This window comes from Falco punctatus (genome assembly GCF_963210335.1).
Source record: "Falco punctatus genome assembly, chromosome: 4".
Classification (NCBI taxonomy): Eukaryota; Metazoa; Chordata; class Aves; order Falconiformes; family Falconidae; genus Falco; species Falco punctatus.
The window spans coordinates 90668094-90689796 of NC_137583.1; the positions used below are offsets into that span (position 1 = coordinate 90668094).

The window sequence follows — 21703 nt, forward strand, 5'->3', positions numbered from 1 at the left end:
GCATTGTGTAATTGTCTCTTAATATGCATTCCTGGTTGGGAAATTCACAGAGGCTGGGGAAATAACAGAAAAAAAATAGAGGTGAAAAATATTAGTGCCTTTTTGCACTGAACAGTGTGATGTCTTCTCTTTGGTGTGACTGTGCTAAATGAACATTGGAATTCATGGCCCTACGTGTAGTGGAATTTTAGGTTGCTCACTTCTCCTTGTGACAACACACTGAGCGGAAAACTTAAAAGCAACAGCAACTTTTCTTTGCCTGCAGGTTGTAAGGTCTTCAACTACCATCACCACAATTCCCCTGGATAATCCAGAATTCGATGCTTACACAGATAAAAGGAGAATTTGTATTACCAAGACAAACCTGCAAGGTTGTCTGTTCACATGCATTAGTTTATAGATTGATTAGTAGCCAAATGAAGTGATCACAGAGGCCTGATCACAGGAAGCTGATCCCTAGTGGTCTGAGTGAGAAATTATCTGAATACCCTCATATTTGAAAGTAAAGTGAATTTATGACAGGTTTTCACCAGTCATTGCATTCCTATTGTGATAAATAGACTCCTGTTACATTCCAGTGGGGTGAGAATCAGGGAGCAAGAATTTTGAGGTTGATCTTTAAATGGATTATTTGCACTGTGCTCAAGCATAGGCTACCACAGCTATAAGCAAGCCTTTTACTAATAAGGCACTAAAAGCCTTTCTACAAAGGGTGAAGTGAATTGCTTTCCTCTTACTGAGAATAAGTTTTCAAGAATTCAATGCAATCCTAGAGAAAGCCTTTGTTTCAGATATAATTAAGACATGATTGAATATTGCTTTCTTTCCTTTGTTATGATCACTATTATTATTATTGTCAGCAACTGGATTTGGAAGTTGCTTAAGAGAATAAAATCATAAGGGCTACTTGAATCCCACTGCTATTGTATTAACCTGGTATAAATGAAGCTTACACTTCAGGTGTAAAATGGGGAGTTACCCTTTCTCTGACATAAGTGCAGTACTGTATGGTATAATCCAGTTTTTTTCCATTATCTCCAGCCGTTTGATTTTCTTTTTATTTTAAGAATGCTATTGAGAAGTGTTGCTATTGTACAGGCCTGTTGAAATGCCTCATCCAAAAAGAACAGTGGGGAACTAAGAGTTGCCTTTTCCACAAGAAGAACAATCTACTAAAACTCAAAAAGAACTGTCCTAAACAAATTAGGCCGAGCCTTTACTGGCTCTTTACACTTTATCCGAGTAATACACGGATAAAGACAGATAACACCAAATGATTTTGCGAAACAGATACACAGATAGTGTCTACTCAGTGTGGATTTCCTACCTTAGAGGAACATTTTCAGACTGCTGCTTTGACTATTGAGTCACTGAGCTAGTTTCTGCACATATCATGATTCTTTCCATGCTTGTCACTGGGCTAACAAAGTCTATGTTTTGGTAGTCTTAATGGCTGCCCTCAGTGAGCCCTTTCTTTCTTAAGTTTGTCTGTCTCCCTGAAATACAACCACCAGACTGATTTCAAGTACTGCCTAAGGCTCAGAGTGACTGTTCTCCCTTATGCTGCTGATAGAAATATAGCACAGTGATCAAATACATGGCTTGCAAATACCTGCTGCCCAGCTTCTATGACCTCTGGGCATTTCATGGTTTCAAAAGAGCTATATTGCACACTGTCACCATTTGATCACATCTCTCCCATCTACTATTGCTTCTCATCAGCTTTGCTAGAATTGCAAATTGCACTGACTGGAAAAAGTGCAGAAATTCATCAGCTTGTTACAAATCAGCTCATCATCAAAGCATCACAAATCCTTTCTGCAGGACAGAGTTATGTGAACAGTGAGATTTCCCTTTTCTCTACGACAGTAACTCTGAGTACCTGAAGTGAAAGGGTTGGGAGAAAGGTCCACAGGAGTGTACACTATCTATGTATCTTTGTCTGATGATGACTATGAGAGGGAATCAGTTTATTTTATCTTTGAATAGCGACACTGCAATGTCACATGGACACCATGGCAAATTCAATGTACGCATTACAACACCACATTAGGAAGTACCATAACAATTATTTAATACAGTCTCTATTGCATGAGAAAGTTACTGTTTCTGAGAAGATAGAAATGCATATCACCAGAGTTATGGCCTCCTGAATGTCATATAACAGCAGACAAAACCAGCATAGCAGCTTTATTTAAACAAGAAAAACATTCAGAGGAAAGTTGGCAAGTGATACTAACGGAGTTCCCTAGAGGAGCTTTTGAGCAGACTGCTCCTCCACAACTTAGACACACACAAGAATGTCTCTTATGGCTGCATTAGGATGCAGTTTATAGGCCTGGGTTTGATCGTAATGAAGTCAGCAGGGTATTACAGACCTGGATGGCTTAACTGAAAGTAAAATGAAGTCCTATTTTTCAAGAAAGGTTGCTGAGTATAAAACAGCAAAGAGTAAGACGGTAGATGATGTGGGCACATTAATGAACCACATATGAGAGTGATCAGAGTTGAATGCCTTTGAAAAATGTGAAGATAACCAAAATCAGGGTAGCGGCAGAAAAATCTGTAGTTATAGAATGCGATTTCACAGGATCTTTCTACATAGAAAGAGCCCATTCAAAAGTCTAAATTTTAGTTATCAGCTGAGCTGTGTGTTTTCTACTTCACTGACAGAGCCCTTCCCAGCGTCCTGCCAGCCTCAGAAGTGGTGCAATGCAGGAAGAGGATGCAGCACCATTTTCAGGCATCAGACACTCACTGCTTTTGCCACCCTGGGTGTGTACAGAAGCCACAAATCTACTTAAAGACTGAGCAGACTGATTGGTTAACAAGTGACAAATCACGCTATTTCAATTTTTTGAAATTTCTAGCACATGACACAACTCCTAGAAGCAATTCAGGCCTGTCTCAGCACTGGCAAGTAACCTTAGTATGAATCAGGTTTAAATTTGTCATGCTTTCAAATGCATACCTTTTTGTGCAAATCCTACTCCTTTCTCACGCTTTCAGTGGACAGCCTGGTCATTTGTACACAGCTGTTGTGGTGAAATTGGCTCTAGGTTTAGGCTTCAGGCTTCACTTCTCATTCCTATTTCCATAGCATAAGAAAATACCCTCAGGCACAGGAGCTTTATGCTACCCCAGCATGTCCAGGCAGGAAAGAGAGAGATCAGATAAATAAGCTAATTATGTCAACAACTAAGAGACATTCTCTATGAATAGAAACTCCAGGTCCAAACAGGAGAAGCCCAGTACTAGAACTTCCCTGCAAGTAACCCAGCCCAGGTACCGAGAGGGTCTGCAGCACCTGCGGAAGAGCAGAGGAACTGCAGGGAGAGGAAATGCAGCAATGGGGGATTGGTTTCAGTTACTCCCATACAGTAACTGTCACATCAGGTCATGATGAAGAGATTAAATATTTTGTTGTCACAAATGACCTCTTCAGCTAGGCAGGGAATCGCACAAGAGAAGCAAACTGCTATGCAGAACCTGGTTCAAGAATCTATTACCAAAACATTGTTCTGAAACAGTAACTATACCACGCTCAGCAAGAAGGTAAGTTTACTTGTCCATCTTTCTATCTACCTACCTCTACTAGAGCAGAGTGCCTTTTCAGAAAGAGAAACTGCAAAAACCTATGAAAACTTGAAGGAACTAAAAGGGACAGCTGGAAGGGTAAAATATTTCAAAGCAACTTGCAGACCATTTAAGGATACTGTATTAGAGGCACAGTACTGAAAAAACCCCAAAGTCAGTGTGAAGGCTCAGCAGGATAAAGTCATATTTACGTGAGAAAAACAGAAAAGAACAGAGATGTCAGCAAGTTAAAAAAAAATAAATTATTGAAGGTTAGAAAAGAATCTGAGTATTCCACAAAATCCATAATATCTAAGAATGAATTAAAAGGTCAAGTAAGATAAATGCCGTAAGATGCAATGTGTGCTTTGTAGGTGGAAAACCTTTTCCATTTCTTTGAAGGATTCAACCAGTTAATGAAAAGGAAAACTGATATAGTCGGCTTGGATTTTCCAGGAGGAATTTATGAAGACTCTCACTAACTCTTCCTAAAGAAACTCAACCCATGATGGGATAAAGAAAGCAACACACACATAACTAATAATTTTAACTAAAGCACATGAAAGAAATAGATTAATAGTCATTAATTTCCGGCTCTGCATTAGGGTTTGTGCTATGAGCATAGAAATCTGAAGAGTGGATGAAAAGTCAGATGACAAAGTCTCCTAACAATACCGAGTTAATCAAAATAGCAAAGGCAATGGCTGGTGGCACAGAATTGCAGAAGGACTTAGCAGAAAGGACTTGCAGAAAGACAGGACAATGAAAAAGCAGCTGAAAATCAGTATTGATAACTGTAAAGTGACAGGAAACACAGGACATGTATGACAAAGTCTTGACTTCACATGGACAGAAGTGAGCTGCACCTTGGGAAAGGGACTTGAGCATTATGACAAAGTGGTATCAGTGAGAAAAGGAACCTGAATGTTAGGGGTTACTAGGCAAGACAAGGTTCGTTGCTTATGAGACTGGTTGGTATAGCAGGAAAATGCAAACATGGTTTTGGCTATCAAAAGAGAATGGCAGACTTCAGGGTAAAACAGAAACTCTCCTTAGTTAGCTGAAGACCACAGTTAGGCCTCCCTTTTACTTTCTCTCCTCCAGGCTGAGAAAGTCCAGCTCACTCAAGCTCTCCTCACACAATTTCCTTTGAGGGACAGACAGAGGGAAGAAAAATAAGACCTAATTTTTAGGTAATCATGTTTCTGATTGGAAAAGCTCATTGCTGACTCTCCATTAGTTACTTCATGTTTACCTTAGTAGTACTCTCTCTCTGGTAGAACAACATGGAGGATCAGGTTATGAACAGATGCTGATTCTGTGTGTACAGAGAGGATTCACTCAACACAACAAAACAAAAATACAGTTATGCTGCAGCAAACCAGACAGCTTGGTTATCCTTCTAATGAACCCAGTTGGTTTTGGTTTTTATGTGTGTGTTTTTGTTTTTTGTTTTTTTGTTTGTTTGTTTGTTTTTGGTTGTTTTTTTTTTTTTTTAATGCATGTTTTTAAGATCATAAAACTATTATCCTCATTGTTGAGAGCTACAGCCTGTGATGATTATCTCTGAGCCCTCTTCAAAGGCCAGTCACTACTTCAGTCACTACTTCCTTCAAGCTCAAGTTCAAGTCCTCCTAGCTGTTTCAGTTGCACAAGCCATATGCATCCCTGAGGAGACTGACTGACGGGCAAATCAGCTTATGAATGGCCAGGTTTGCCTTGCTGCATTCATGCAACAGCAACAGAGATGGTGTTTACATTATTATTCCTGGCCTACACTATCTAAAAAGAAAAGGAAGGGAGGTAGGAGGAAGCAAGACAAACTAAAACAAAGATGAAGCTAAAACAAAATTAAACTAGTCTTGATAGTATTTCCACATAAAGAAAATTGTTTGACAAGAGGTTTTTTTTAATAGGGAAAAGGAGGAAACATAGACTGAAAAGAAGTGGATGTAACTTCAAAGATCAGAACACACCAGTAGGTAATAAATATTTATAAAATAAGACATGCATCAGCCTGCCACATACGCTTTCTACAAAATGATATATGGATGACTAAAGTGTGATAAAGAAATGCAGAGTAAAGTAACACAGACCATAAATTTAGACACATGTAGATTTTCCCAAATGCTGCATTTTCAAGTATATTAAAAAAGAGACAAGGAGGTAGGGGAAAGATGAAGTGTTTTGTTCTCCTCCCCGCCCCCCCCCCCTTCCCAAACTAAACACAACTGTTTCACATCTTCATTTTTTCTTTGTTTCTTCCTTTTTTTTAATTTCCCTCAACTTCCAGCCTTTGTTCCTTTGTCTTATAACACGTTGTTATTCTCAATATGACAAAAGTTGTACTTTTAATGCCAAATTGTTTGATACATTTTATGAAAGAAAATGAAAGACAGACCTTTGACTGCAAGGAGATGTGGAAGTGTGCTTGGTGCCATAATATGCTACATCCACCATTTTCAGTTAACCCCTTCCCTGGCCAGCTGCCACCTATGCACCCTTAGCAATACATTTCCTGTCAAAGCAGCTGAACAGTTCACCCTTTCTACAAAACAGAGAGGTACTGCTTTAAATTTCTTAGACACTCCTTTGAGACCAAATGAAAGCTTTCCTGGTACATTTAGCAGAACGGTGACCAGATCTCTGTGGTAAAAGTGCTATGCCTCAAACCTGCCCCCCAAAGAATGACCTCAAGCAGGTTTATGTTTGCCTCTTGTAAGAGAAGTAAAGTTTTACTGTTACTAATACTCGTCATTTCTGCCACTCTAACACAAAGCCTGAGCTGCATTTTATTCTGTGTCGTGTATTTCCCTTGCATAATGTGATCCTTTAGTCCTGTAACACGCTCATGCAATGCAAAGGGCCTGACGGTGTCACCAAGGGCATGATATGAAGAAGACAGGGTGGTACAAGCAGACAGAGGCTTTACAATATAAGGTGGCCTACACTGGTTGCAGAATCTGATGATGGTATGTCAACAGCTTGAATCATAACAACCTGTGCATTTTGCAGGGCTAAGTGTTAGGAAATCGCTTTTTAACTTATAAAATGAGCACATTTGCAACAGAAACAACTGTCAGACAAATATAGAATCCTGAGATGTCATTTTTATGCTCTTTTTTCAAAGTAATACTACATTTTAAAGTATAGTAGAACATAATGACAGTTTTAAAGAGAAAAAGAACAAATTTGATTTTAAAGGCTACGTATAGGAGAAGTGAATCAGACCTGATCTCAGGGATACCAGAGGAGTATTGAAGTTACTGCATTAGGATTATTTTTGAGGAAGGAAAGTATAACTGAAATCAGGATCTAGCAAACTCTGGAATAAACAAAGGCAGAAATAGCCTTCATTATGGAGCACTTGAAGACAGTTACACACACACACACACACAAAAAAAAAAAAAAAAGAGAAAAAAGGGCAAAACACAAAGCATACATAAGCACAGGCATAGCGCTCCCCAAAAAACTTTCTGGTGTCTGAATCCAAGCCCAGGTAGTTTCAGCCAGCACAGAATAGAGGTGCTACAGTTCAGTTCTGTCTGTTGAAGAACCTTAATTTTGGATTGTGGCAAGGGCGTTCAGGGTGTTATTGAAGAAAACTCTGGCGTGGAAGGAGAATGGTAAGCTACTCCTCAGGCTGATCCTTACAATACCTCTCTGTACAATTATCAGGCAAGAGAGTAAAGAGGCAAGAGGTCAGGGAAGTATTGTAAAATATAGCAAGCAGAACAAGACAGACTTTGAAGACTAACATAAAAATTCTGATTTTGAACTGAAGCGGCATATAAACATCATATTTATTTGTTTAGATGCAAAATTACATGTGGCCCTATGCCTTGTCTTTATAAACAAAGAGGCTATGGTGCTTCTCTAGAAGGAAATCTTGCATCTACTAAGGTAGTTGTTGAAAAGTAAAGGATTTGGTGCTTTAGTGATTTGTGCAAAGCTAGAAAGACACAGAAGTAAAGCATAAATTGTCACTGAAAGATAAAAAAAATGTAGAAAAATAATCTTTCAGCAGTATACTTGGCCAAGATGATATATAACATATAACTAATAAAAAAAATGATGGCTCGGTAAAACCATTACGTAGAATAACAAGTTCACCTGATCAGATTATATTCCCTAGGATTAGGAGTATTTGTCAAAATTTGCCTGATTATGGAACACTTTTGTGTGATCTGGCATAAAAGAAGAAATGGTAGAGATTGCAGCCACACACACACGACCCTTTGCTTTGATCCATGTGTGCTGCACAGCCATTCCAAAAAGGAAAGGCAAACAAATAAGTACAGCTTGCTTCAGTCTGCCTGCACTGCTTCAATTCCTGATATCACATGACCTTTTATAATTGGACAAAAAAATCCTGCTGTAGTGGGCAGGAATAACTTCTTTCTACTGCAGTTATTAAAGCTGTTATACTTCACAAGAAAGTAACTTCTTCAGCTTTCCAATATATGTACACTCATTGTACCTTGTACTTGTAAACATATTTTAAACAGTGCCCATCAAAATGGAAAGCATCCTTTTCCATCAGAGTATCTCATTGCAGAAACTTTCTGACAGCAATGTTAACATTTTTCTCTACTTGGACTGCAAGAAATAGTCTAAAAGGATCTACAATGATGCCAGTGATGCATAGTATCCGGTGTTCTACACTCACTATATTTTGTTCATTAACTTCCCAGTTACATGACATGTTACTCACTTTTTGACCTAAATTATTATGCAACCTTACTTCATGCTATTTAAAAGTTACCTCATTTCACCTTGAATACCACTGAGCAATGACAGCTGAAGTGATTCCTAACATGGTTTGTACTTAATTTCTGGAATCTATTCATGTAACAGGCCGTATCAATGTAAGATCTTATTATGTGACAAACTCCTGTATGCTTGGAATTAGTCTCAACATCTAGTTTGGACATCTGAAACAATCACACTTTTCAGGAGATAACTAGTGAGTGAACAGTGTTCATGACAAATGTAATGATATTATTTCAATATCAACTAACAGAAGGATTTATGAATATTTTTTACCAGAAATGTAAAGACAGTATTTTGGATCCTCTAATAGAGAGATTGCAGAGAAACTGATGAAAAAGTTTATGTTTAATAGTATGGTACCCTAAATAAATACCTAAGTAAAATTTAATCATGCAGCTTGCGAAGACAATTATGGCAGAGAGACACAATTATAGGCATCTCAATCTCACAGAGCTAGTGGGGTGGATCCAGCTGTCTTTGTTAAATCTTTTTGCTAAGGATTCCCACTGAGCTAGGTACATGTTTCTTGTCACTTCTGGCCCTTGCCGCAGTGGGACAGGATCATTCTCAAGCCACTTTACCACACTTAGCAGTTATAGGCTCCCTACACAGGATGCTCAGAACAGAGACAAAGCCAGTCATGGGTGCAGAAGCAGCACGAGTTCCTTGGCATGATGGTGCAGCGAGGCGGTTGATCTCAGTGCAAGGCAATGCTCACTCAGGCATACAGCAGTGATGCAAAAAATCATATATGCTCTTCTAAGATGTGAGCACGTACCGGGGTTTGGTACTTTAATCCCCAAGTGGCTTGTGGAGGCAGAAATCACCACCAATGGCCTAGTAGGCTTCTCTGCCCATGCAAAAGAGTTTCTTTGTGTATCAGACAGAAAGTCTGGGGAGGGGAGACAAGCCATGTATGAAGCTGAATCCTGAGGAAACTGGTCAGTAGTATGTTAGAGGGCAATATGTCGTTGATGCCCTTGGGAAACAGTTGAGGATCCAGATGTGATTTGAATTGTGACTGAAAAATTCAGTGTGGTAGCAGTGACCATCTAGGTCTCTGTGGAGTTAGGTATAGAAATGCTCTATGGTTACTAATGCCTGTCCACTGGCACTGCTGGCATTTGCCAAACTTGTACCTAATCCTGCAGTCACACAAACTTTGATGGCTAAATTTCAGTGGCTGTCATCCCACAGGGGCCCATATAGCTGCCAGTGTGCAACTTCTAGCCACACTGAATTGCAAAGGGAAAAACCTCAACAAGGCATCACAAAATAGAGTTCTAGCTGTTTCACTTTGCCATGGATATGATCAAACATAAAACAATCTGTTAAAATAATCTCTATCCTGGTTACCCAGTGGCAAGAAAGTCAATCAGGAGATCTAAAGCATAGAAACCAGGGCTTCTATAGCTCTTCCCTGAAAGGACTGGAATTGTTGTCCACGCTAAGGCCTCTACCAATGGCAAAAAATACGGTAATTTTTGCCACAGCTCTCACTTCCTCCAACCTATTCAGTATTTACTGCACCCAGAGTAAGACAGCAAAGGGTCTGAGAGATCCCCATCCAGGATTATTTACAACATGACTACACACTACCAGGTGAAAGCTTCCTCTCTGATACTTACTTGAATCAAAATGCCAAAGAGAAGCTCTAGTATTTTCCAGCCACACTACCCTTGGCTATTACTTCGTAACTCCACGTAAAGTTTCACTGCATCTGGTAAATATCTAGGGGGGCTGGATGACTCAGTCGCTTAACCATGTAGCATGGTTCCCCCTATTTCTGCTTTACAGCAGCACCCCAGTCTGTGACTCTGAGCATGTCCCAGGCTGCCTTTCAAATGGTATTTAATGTGAGGTTCTCACTGCTTGCTAAGAAAGATCCCCTGGCACTTTTCACAAAAGTAGGGCTATTAACCTCTCTGACCTGACCATATTCCACTATTCATTAAGCACCATGGGGGAAAGAACTAATTTAGTACTGACTGAGAAGGAAGAGTGCCACCCACTGAACCAAAAACTTCACACTTAACAGCAGCCCGAGTATATACGTACATAGACATATGTGTGTTTATAGTACATATACACAGTGTATGTTGAACAGAAACCAAGGAGCGATCTGATGTTGTGGTTATAATTCACTGAGCCTTAAATTAATGTGTTACATCGTTCAGTAGCAAAACTGACAAGATGTTGCATGATCATGTTTAGTCAGATTAAGTATGTTGTAAACCAAATGAAGAATTTTCTCTGATGCTCATCGTTTAAGCATCTAGGGAAAAATCCCTAATCTGTGACTGTAACCTTAAACTGGTGGATTTACACCAGCAGAAAAAATGAAGCAGGGAGTGAGGCCCATGTTATTTCTCCCATCCCACTGTTTCCCCTACATTGTGACTGCTAAGAACAACTTTCCTGCTTGATATGTTGTTCTTTCTGCCAGCTGCCACCTTAAATTAGGCTTTCTTATGTCATTTTATAGTAAGGATCTTTAGGTTCACGTCAGGAGATGCATTTAACATGCTTCTGATACTCCAGCATAAGCAGCTGTGACATGTAGGCAACTCTGAACATCCACAAACATCACTGCCAATTATGTCCTTTATTAGTCTAACCTTGTGGTGGATATCCAGGGAGAATTTCTCTGTCAGTCTAAGCATTTCACAGCTTCCTATGTTTCATGAATATATATATATATATGTATATATATATATATATGCTGTGTTTCACATTTCACTTGTTTGCTGCCCTCCCAAACACCAGCTTCTTAATTTTAGCTGCCTCGGTAATAAGACATAAATCACTTTTTTATGGCTGCTGCACCATTTTTCTGCTAACAGCTGTCATATTGCATTAGCCTACATTATACATGATGAAGAACGAGCGAGAGGTGGAGCACTACATGTGCAGCCTAACAAATTTATTATGCTGTTCAGTTGATAGGCCTATTCATCTTTCAACACTGAGAATACAATAAGTCCTACTAACCCAAACTAACAGCACTCCAGGAAAATGTTAAGAATGTAGGTTATATACAAATCAGGAAACTCTGATACTGTGTATTCAGCTGGGATAATCTACTCCTTGATAATGGAGCCGATGTATTTTAGGCATCCATTACCCTTAGGATGCTTTTATGAAAAGGCATTTATAATTCTGTTTCCAAGCACAGTAGAAATCTGTATTCAACAATGGAACTGTTTAGCCTGTGGTTATGTTTATACAGCTCAAACACACTCAGGAGTTGTCTACACTGCAGGCTGTGAGGTGATGCAGAGATACTACATCTCAGCTGAGGTAGCTCATGGCTTCCTAGTGTGGTGTGACCATTCCCTGGGCCCACATTTTGGAAGCAGGTGAGTACACACCTAGTACAATGCAAAAAGTCCCTAGGGTGCCAGAAGCACTGCTCTCCCCTTGCCTGAAAAATCAGTCCTCATTCCTGTGTTTTGAATAGGTCATCCACAGTCGGAAGCATCCCTAGTCATGTTTATCATTTCAGCACAGCTGGGCTTCTCTGACACTAGCACATATTTTTAAAATGGGCTGTAAAAACTGGCAAATGTGAAAACCTGTTTAAAAGTTCTGACCTCAAAAACATCAGGAGTTCCTACAGCTATTTTTATCAAATCCTGAAACTGAACTTTCCAAGTGGAATTCTTCTAACAGAAGAAACAAAAATTTCTGTAAGAGCAAAAATTAAGTGATTACAATATATACATTTGGAGTTATAGTATAGATTAGTTAGGCTATAATAATGCAGACTATAGAGGATTTCGTAAATCAAACAAATTTTTAAGAAGCTCTTAAAAGAAATATTCTTTTTCCTTTCCCATGCAAAGCCCTCTGTTGCTTCTGCAGTTATTGGGAGTTAAATCACAACATTGAGACTCCATATTAAGGAATACACAAATTGAAATTTTTACAATTCTAACTTTTACCTAATTATCTTTACAGCAGCATTCATAGTGTGGGGAATGCTGTAAACCACATGCTAATGTTAATTACGTGCAAATGGCAATTGTAAAGGTTTTAATAGTGACTTCTGTCACTAGAAACCTTATTGATCATGTCTGTGCTCCTATGTGTAATCCCATAGTGCTGGCTAAGGCTAAAACACCAAAATTGTCTCTTGACATGTACTGAATTCTGTGTAAAACCTGGGGTGGACTCCTGAGGAACAAATTCTTGTTTGCTTGCTTTTCAGAAAGTGTTAAGTGTCTCCCCCTTTCCCACAGTGAACTAAAATTTTAGAAGTTGGGCAATGATTCTGAATGATTTTATAGAGCTGTGAAGAAAGCTGATAGAATCAAAAATTCATACAAAGTTATCCATGCCAGTTTGAATTAAAACATTTGCAAAACAGTGCTTGAATTAGGACTTTGGCAGGTTTTGTTTTCTATCTGGATATCAGCAATATTGCACCTAATGAGGCCTTTTTATTTCTTATGTGTTCTGAGACCTATATATCATTCTTTCAGTCCTTTGCTAGTTCAGATGGTTCTGTATTTAACACCCCCACACCACGCACATACTTATTTAAAAATAAATGCAGTGGAACATGCACCTTATTTTTTGGGTCCGTTTTTCACAGTTGTTCACAGACTTGGGACAATCTGGAGAGATCTATTTTAAAATCCACAGTGCACCAAAGTATAAATTTTATGCTTTCCACCTCTGTTACTAAGATGCACAGGTAGCCAAGATTTTACTACAAACCATGGAAGTTTTTATCATTCAAATCACAGCACTGGATAAGCAAGGGTCAATACCACGTCACAAATTTTGGGCTATCTTTCAAAGAGTCTTTCTCTGGCACACAGTAGCTAAAACTCCTGAAAATTCAGATTTTTTTGCTAAGACTCAAAAGCCTTGGATATGGCTATGTCTGGTCAGCTTTGCTGGCTGCAGTGAGCAATAAATGAGACCATATTTTCTGTTCTCTTCATCTTTAGAATTAAGTTCATGTGAGCCACCTTCTGTACCAGTATACGTGCTCAACAAATCTGCCGTTACAGCTTGCTGCTACATAGGGGTGTTATTCCTCACCTCTTCAGTGCAGCCATGCAAGACCTAGGCACATTGTTTTGAAGAGGTTAACCATCTCTGAAGCTTATGAAATGTTTTGAGTGTTAATGGTCTCTGTTCAGTTCTGCATTGCTTTGAAATGGCCCAGCTTATGCATCTGTTTATTTGAACCGAGATTAGCTAATGCAGTTGTTTATTTTTCCTTAACTAGAGCACTAAAACATTTATTCTATATAGTTTTAATCATTAATTCCTGAGAAACACATTTTTTCAGCATAAGAACTTGGAAAAAGTTGTTCACTTTGAGTGGGAAGAGTAAGATGATTTTATCCACATTTGGGTCTTATTGTTTTAAAAGCGGAAGAGCAATGACAAAATGTTAAGACCATGACATATGTGCAAAATTATTTGTTTATTTGATTTTTTAACCTAGTGAGATGCATGAATTTATTTCAATTTTGTTTGGATAAAACTTTCCCTTGACACTATAGTCTATGTATTTTAATTTGGTTTATTGCCTGCATTCTTTGAATAAAGCCAAAAAAAAAAAAAAAAAAAGACATTCTCCAGCTATATCTAAGAAGATTGCTACTTAACCACTTTTTAACCATTCCAGTGCTTTGTAAGGAATCATCATCAGTATCAAAATGCTTCCCCTAATTTTCTTACATAGAACAATCTTTATTAGAGCAGAATGAAATTCTTGGGTCAAAAGAAACATTTTGAAATGTCAGGATGGATCATATTGATGTTTTCAAAACAGTAACTTTCACTTCTCATTTTGCACTAATGGTTCCTTTTGAAATTTACCTATATTCAGTTTTAATGAATGCTAAAAAGCCTAAATGAAATGTCTTCTGACCTGAAATGACATTTCTTTCAAATTTGTGTGTTGCTGGTTGGCAAGAAAACTGACAAGTTTTAATTCTGGGTGGACCAAAAGAAATGTTTTTATTGTTGATTTTTTGGTTTGGCCAGCACACAAATACAAATAAATTTTTTTATATGACTCTAGTCTTCAGATTAGGAAGAACTAACTCGACCAGCAAAACTGTCCCTTCAGTTTTACACACGTAAACAACAAGTAACCAGATTTGTTTTCATGGGGTTACTTCATTCTTATGCAAGAAAAATAGGAGAAAGATTTCCTGTCAAAATAGTAAAAACAAAAAAAGGTTAAAAAAAAAGAAAGAAAAAGAAAAACAAACCAATGTAATAGAACCACATCTCTCCTGTGTGTTGCTTGACACCAGCTGAAACAAAGCTGACTTGAGACTCTGCAGAAGCATAATTTGGAAGTGAGCAAAATAAATTCAATCCTGCAGCAGTAGAGCAACACCCCCGGACACCGCACTGGGAGGAATCAGGGGAGTTTCAAGGGGCTGTGGGTGGAAAAAAGGATTAGGAAGAGCCAGCGGGACTTGGCTGACCTTTGCTAACTTCCTGACCCCCGCTTTCCACCCCTGGGAGCTGGGCTCTGGTCGTGGGAACAGCACCTGCCTTCCCTAGTCCCGTCTCCACAGGGGCAGCTGCCGCCCCATGGACACCCTGGGCCAGGAGTGACCACATCTAGGGGAAAGCCTCTTGTGCCTCATCTGCCCTGCTCCTGAGTCCATGGGGAGGGGATATCAGCAGGGTGGAAAACATCTGAGGTGTGGTGGAGCAACATGGTTCATTGTTGCAGGTTGTTCTGCAGCCCCACGGAGTAAAGTGCCCAGCCCCAGCTCCTTGGGGAAGTTCTCTGCTGACAAGGTCCCATGGGCCCCAACCCAAAAGACAGCACAGAAACAGAAGCTGCCATCATCTTTAACTGTGGCCTGTGTCCAAAGGTGGTTTTGGGTCCTACAAGTGGATACCAGAAGTCGATGACATGTCTTTTTCAGTCATCCATAGCTATACCATGAGTATTTCTCTTACACTAAAGGTCTAAAGACATCAGCTACAAGACCTAGATAGGATCTGAATAACATAAACAAACTGAATATTGAATACACTTTCTATGCCAACCTGTCTCTCTTACAATAATGCAAAGAACTACAGTAAGTTACACACATATTTCAATACACGTGCATGCAACAGGCAACTTCGTCTGTGCTATAGACTGAAAACAGCCTCACTTAGGTCAACACCTACACCTCTGTCAATTTTTATATGGACAGGTTCTCATATTTAATGTTATATGTGTGCACTCTGAGCACACATGTGAGTCTGCACACGTGTTTGTCTAGTGTACACATTGGTTATCCTTAAATTCCTGTTCAGGGGAAGATAATTTACCCTACAGTAATGATAAATCACATACCACATAACATGTCCACACAGTGCTTGTAAATGACTCCATACCTACACAAAACAGAGGCCGGTGGCATCACTACTAGCAAACATTTGGGCCCTGCAAGGTTGATTGCAGACCTGGGACAAAAGCTAAGGAGATTTCTGTTGAAGGATATGCTTTTTCCCTCGCCCTGCTGTCTATTATCTCCTTTTTTTCTTTTTTTTTTTTTTTTTCCCCTTTTTCCAGTTTCCTCCTTTCTCCTGCTCATCTTTCCCTTACTCTGAATAATGCAACTATTACATGTTTTTCTAAGTCTACCATCATGCCTAATCAAGCTAACAAATTCTAATAATAACATTACCGTAGTTCTTTTTATATCTTTCTTATATAATATTTCTTTCATTTCTATGACTTACACAAAAAGAGAAATTATATTTGCTTTTTTCAACAGAAAATTAGTAGAATATTTGTCATCTAAGACAGGAAAGACTTGTAAATGTGCAGACATAGGAGAATTAAAAAGAACATAGAAATGTTGCATTGTAACACATGTACCCATACGTATTTTGTATATCAAAACACAATAAGGATATTTTAGCAGGGTTAGTTTACAATTTGTGCTAAATAAGAGGCAAGAGCAATGCATCTCTGTGATTGCCTAGCCTAGGGTCAAATCAAAGTCAATTAAGTTAATGTAAAAGTCAAATCTTCCTTTCTGGTTCCCCATCTAGTCTAGAAACAGAAAAAAAACCCTACAACACTGGATCTACCTTAATCACAGATGATAGTTCCCTTTCCCATCATGACTTCTGCATAAGCTCAACCCAACAGCGTGGCACTATGAGGAACAGATGCAAAACCTCCTCAAGCTTCAGGAGCTGTGGGTGCTACAGGCAAGTTAGACAAGGGGAGGTGCTCCCACCTCACTTGTGCTAGAGGGGAATTTGGATAAACTAGAAAGGAGGTAACAGACTTCAAATACAGATGTGCAGGAACACTCCTAATATTGTCATGAATCTTTATTCATTATTTTCAAATGAATAGTCAAACCAGTCTTTATTTTATGATTACTGTGCTATAGGTATAGTCATTTTAAAAAGTAGAATGCAATAATGCAAATAAGATACATTGTAAAGCATACAGTTATTCAATATTGAATTCTACATTAGGTACTAGAACCTGAAGTGGAAAATTATTAATGCAGAGAAAAGCTGGACAGGTTGATGTCTGCAAATCAGTACAGGTTTTGAGATAAACAGTGAAGCAACTCATTGTCTGAAGAATCAGCAAAGGGAGGGAAAGAACTGTCTCTCAGAATATCAGATCTTGGTGGTTACTGCAACCCCTGTTAGGTAAATAAGATTTGGATCTGTCTAGAACTATACAAGAAGCAGGAGGAGGAAAGACCTCCATTCTGATTTTGATCTTGCATCTTGGGACATGTCCATTTCAAGATGTTTTTACTTGATACATTTCTCTCCACACCTGCTGCCCCTTCCCCATCCTTGGAAGGGCAGAAGCTGACAGAGATAAGCACTTGTTTATGGTCCTGCGTGGTTGCTGTTCCTCAGCTGCACAAGAGCATAGTTCACACAGGCCGTGGTCATAAGTCTGATCTGGGAGTGGTGCTTCCCTTGTATTCTATGAGATCTCAACAAAAGTGAGTTGAGGAGTTCCCAAAGAACTGCCCTTGGTGGTAGTTAGGCTAATACCATAAAAGTAAAACCTCTTTTTATGAGCCCTTAGTGAGAAATAAAAGTGCGAGTAAATTGCTGAGATTATTTTCCAGAAGGCAGCTCCAATAAAGTCCTATATCTCATTTCAATAACAACACAGAAACCTGCTGATTTATTGCAATGTGCTTTCAGAAACTTTGGGATGCTTCAGGTGGCTACAAGTAATGCTGGAGCTTTTAAGCAGCAAATGCTTGGATGAGCTCAAACATTCCGGGTTTTCCTGTGCTTAATATGTTGCATTGCTATCTTGATATGTAATGTCACAGATGGTAATATTAGTCATGAAAGAACAAAGAAGCCAAGTCCATAGACAAATTAAGGTGGTGGAGGGGCAGAGAGAGGGAAAGGAGAGAAAGGAAAGAGAGTGAGCAGTGAATGCCTACAGCAAACAAGTTTTATTTTAAAGCCTCTTTATATACACTGAACACCTCAAGATTCATGCACTGGCAAGAGTCACCGTAGAAGGCTGTAAATCCTTAACCTGGCTGGTATCCACTGCAAAAAGTAGAGCAAGCAGTGTCATGAAAATACTTGGAAATGAATGGATGAACTTAATTTAACAATGGGCAGCCATCCCACAAATTCTCATGCAAACCAGTGGTGTTTCCTCTCTACTTTTTTTTTTTTTATCTTTTTTAAATTAACTACATAGCCCTTCTCCAACAAGTGAATTTAGTGTCTGCTTCCATCTTCTTTGCACCTTTCAAATGTCTTTTTTAACCATTTGGATACAGTTAATTTTACCTGCCATGAATTGCTTAAAGAAAGATTCAGATAGATTAAATTCAAGTATGAAAAGAAAGAATGAGACAGTGATTGAAGGCACCATTTGACAGAAATTATAGGCCTCATGAAACTACATGTGCTATATGGAGTTGTGGGAGAACTCCCTCCAGCTCAGCACACAACATGACCACTACAGCTTCTGTTTGCTAAGTTAACTCTTTTTCCACGAACAGAGGGTGTGGAGCTGATGTTAAACAAGGTTGCACACTTTTATGAAAGAAACACACCTCTTAAGTAATTTCTAAATTCAAATATGCAAACCTATTGAAATAAATTTAAGTGTAGAACTGTACCGTTGAAATTGCCCTTTTCATCTCTTAGTCATCTAAGTGTTTGGGAAGACAGTGAGAACGGTAACAATTGGGCCAAAGAGCTATGAACTGGTACAATTGAGAAATTTTGTGAAAGGAAAGGAGAAAAATATTTCATCCATAGTAAATGTAGCAGTTTGCCCATAAGTTCAGCTTCAAAACAGATTTACCACTTTCCTTTTGCACGTGGTTGACTTTACAGAGGTTGGCGTATATATGATGACAATTTACAAGAGTTTGGTGTCTGAACTCTCAAGGAGGAAGGACAGAAAAGGGTGGCTTGCAGGTGTGAGTAAGGCAATACAAATGAACAAATCCATTTTCAGGCTGAGCAGTAGGGAAAATTCCCAACACTGATTTTATTGCGCTATGGAATAGAGTCCTCAAGTGAAGGAATAGATGCCTAATAGCCTGAGATGGAAAATACTATATACTTTAGAGTACACTTTCACTGGCAAGGAAATGCATAATTTAATAGGTCTTTTCCATTTCTGTGATCTTATAACTTGGAGCCATTCCAAGGTGTAAGGTAAAAGGAAAGATATATTGAAGTTCTGCGTCTCTTTCATAAAGCACTTGATCTATCTTGGCATACACAGGAACATATATTGAAGCTATTTTGTGTGAAAGATTTTACTATTTGGAAGGAGATTTGATCATTCTCCAGAGATTGGACAAATACAGTGAAAGCAGAAATAATGGCAAGTGTTACCCTCTCCCTTTCATGCCATTTATTTCATAATCCAGATTTGACAGTCTTTCTGCACTGCCTGGTTTCCCTTGAGAAAGAAATAACAAACTAAGTTTTATTGCATATGATGATTTTGTAATCTTACATTTGCATACGTCACTCTCATTCTCTATATCCAATGCTTTTACATAGTCCACAAAGCAGAAGGTCTGATTTCCATATACCACTTTGTTTTACCCTATGCTTAAGGAATAGGAAAGTAACTTACACTCTTGATGCTGCAAGAACCTGAGGATACACAGAAATTGGGCCCATTGAAAGCCTTCTATTCCATTTAAAGTCCAGAGTGCAGATATACATTTTTGAAGACCCAATAGTTGTATTAACATCTAGCAGAGACATATTTTACAGAAATAAATTTGGATTATTTAGATGGTTAGAATGGCAGTTTCTGAGTGATTTGGGGCAACATAAATGAGATCTCAGCCTTTCTGCAAAGCAAGAATACAGGAAAATTGATCTTTGGTCAGCTGAAAAGATATTACAATTAAGTAACAACATAAAAGTCCATTCCATAGGTTTTTTTCCAACCTACGAGATAGGCACAGAAGTTGACCTTTCAGGACACTGACACCAAAGGATCTCCTGCCTCCCAATGTTCCCTCTAATCGATGTAATCTGCACAGTTGGGCTAAGTCAGATATATTTTCCCAGACCATGAATTATGTTAATTACACTTCAGCAACATGAGGAAGAAGCACAAAGAGCTGCTTCTGCTGCAGAACAAACTTAAATCCTTGGACATCAATGTATATTTCTATTTAGGATTATACTTGTTTCCAATGAAAAGTAAGATTTGAGAATCTTATTTATTAAAAGAACAAACTACTAAAACATGTGTGGATAAAAATCCTTATTTTCCTTCATGCTAGTAGGATGTACAGTTCTTAACAATCGGATTCTCACACATTCTAAAGATGTGGAAGCATGAAAAAGAGTTTTTATATGTGGATAATCGAGCAAGGTAGATTATATGAAAATCCATGGAGGGAAAGAAAAAAGAAAAAAAAATATGAAAACAAGAAAAAATGAAACAATATAAAAAAATATGAACTGGCCTTAACCATCTTGTGGTGTAAAAAGTATTTAATGTGTTGATGGCCAGCTGACTACCTAGCACATCTCAGGCTGTGGAAAATGGCTCTGGTACTGCAGGTCCCAAAACACAATACTGAAAAACACCTAATATAGATATTTAAGTTCAAGAATTTTTTCTCCTGTAGTTTATGAATGAATGCTATGACAGTTCTGAAGATTAGGTGTCAGAGATTAAATTACATGGCAGAGTCTTGTTAGAGAAGGTGTTCTTACAGCACATGAAATGTAGTGTTATCCACTATAAAGTTTACTCTAGGTAGTAAAGAAGTTAAAGTGCTGTGTTTTGTGACATTGCAGGATTTGATACAAATGAACAATATTCTAAGGATATAAGCTTTAATGTTGTAAGTTGTAGAAAATTTCCTTTTCTTACAAGAGACCCGAGCCTCCTGTTTGAGCATCCATTTGTTCTTGGTGAATTCATCCCAGTGGTTTGTTTCCACCAATATATTAGTTAAACAATGGCCTTAGAATTATCCAGAAAACAAACAAACAAAAAAAACCAACAAAAAAGAAAACCAAACCCCACAACTTCCATTATTTTTCTTTTTTTCTATTGGGATCCATAGAGCAATAATTCATTTAGGCTTTACTTTTAAATCTGTCTGGTCTTGGAGAGAATATAGGTCCTTTTCCTCTTTGGCACTACTAAGGTTAAAGATCTGTTTTGTTCACCTGGCCTGAGAGTCACAGCCCCAGAGACAGCATGGCATAAACAGTACCGCTTCTGGGTTTATTTCCTATTTCAGCACTACCCTGAGGAACAATGAAGAGAGACTATGAACTCATAGACTAAGAAACTTCCTGAACTTTGTATCGTTTAACAACTCGCATCTGAGGTCACAAGATACAGACATGTTGCATGATGCTTCTTGTTAACTATCCTGATAGCCAAAGAAGTCAGCCACCAGCCCACGAAGCTATGCAAGAAACCTACTTCTGCATGCAATTCTTCTGTATATGTTGCGTTTATCTTCCCTCTCAGCAGATGTACACACAGAGATCAGATATATGCTCCGTCAGGAGAGCTCCTCCTGATCAGGACAGTTCCTCTTGGAGATAAAGCTGATTGTGGTCATCTGACTTGGATGAGAACCATGTCAGACACAGAGCATTGTGTTGGGACACTTGATCTCTGTGGAAGGGTCAGTGCCCAAAGATCTCAACGAATTGTATCCTGAGCAGTCATTGTCATACTGACTTCCCTTTTGATACCAAAAATGCTCTGCCAAAAAAGGCTCCTTTTTGTCCATATTTTTTCCCAGTGTTTGGAATTCTGTCCCTCTCTGCATTGCAGCCAGTTAGAGTGGACACCAAAGAATGGGGACAAGTTATTGCAAATATATATGGCAGTAAGCTGGGACCA

General features: G+C 38.7%; 1 long non-coding RNA gene across 1 annotated transcript in view; it reads left to right on the forward strand.

The window, feature by feature from the left end:
- Window positions 1-4199: 4199 nt before the first annotated feature.
- Window positions 4200-21703, forward strand: part of LOC308061746 — a 38058-nt gene continuing 20554 nt past the window's right edge. Inside the window, exon 1 of the long non-coding RNA XR_013927343.1 lies at window positions 4200-5558. This is a non-coding gene — a long non-coding RNA (uncharacterized lncRNA). The remainder of the gene's footprint in view (window positions 5559-21703) is intronic.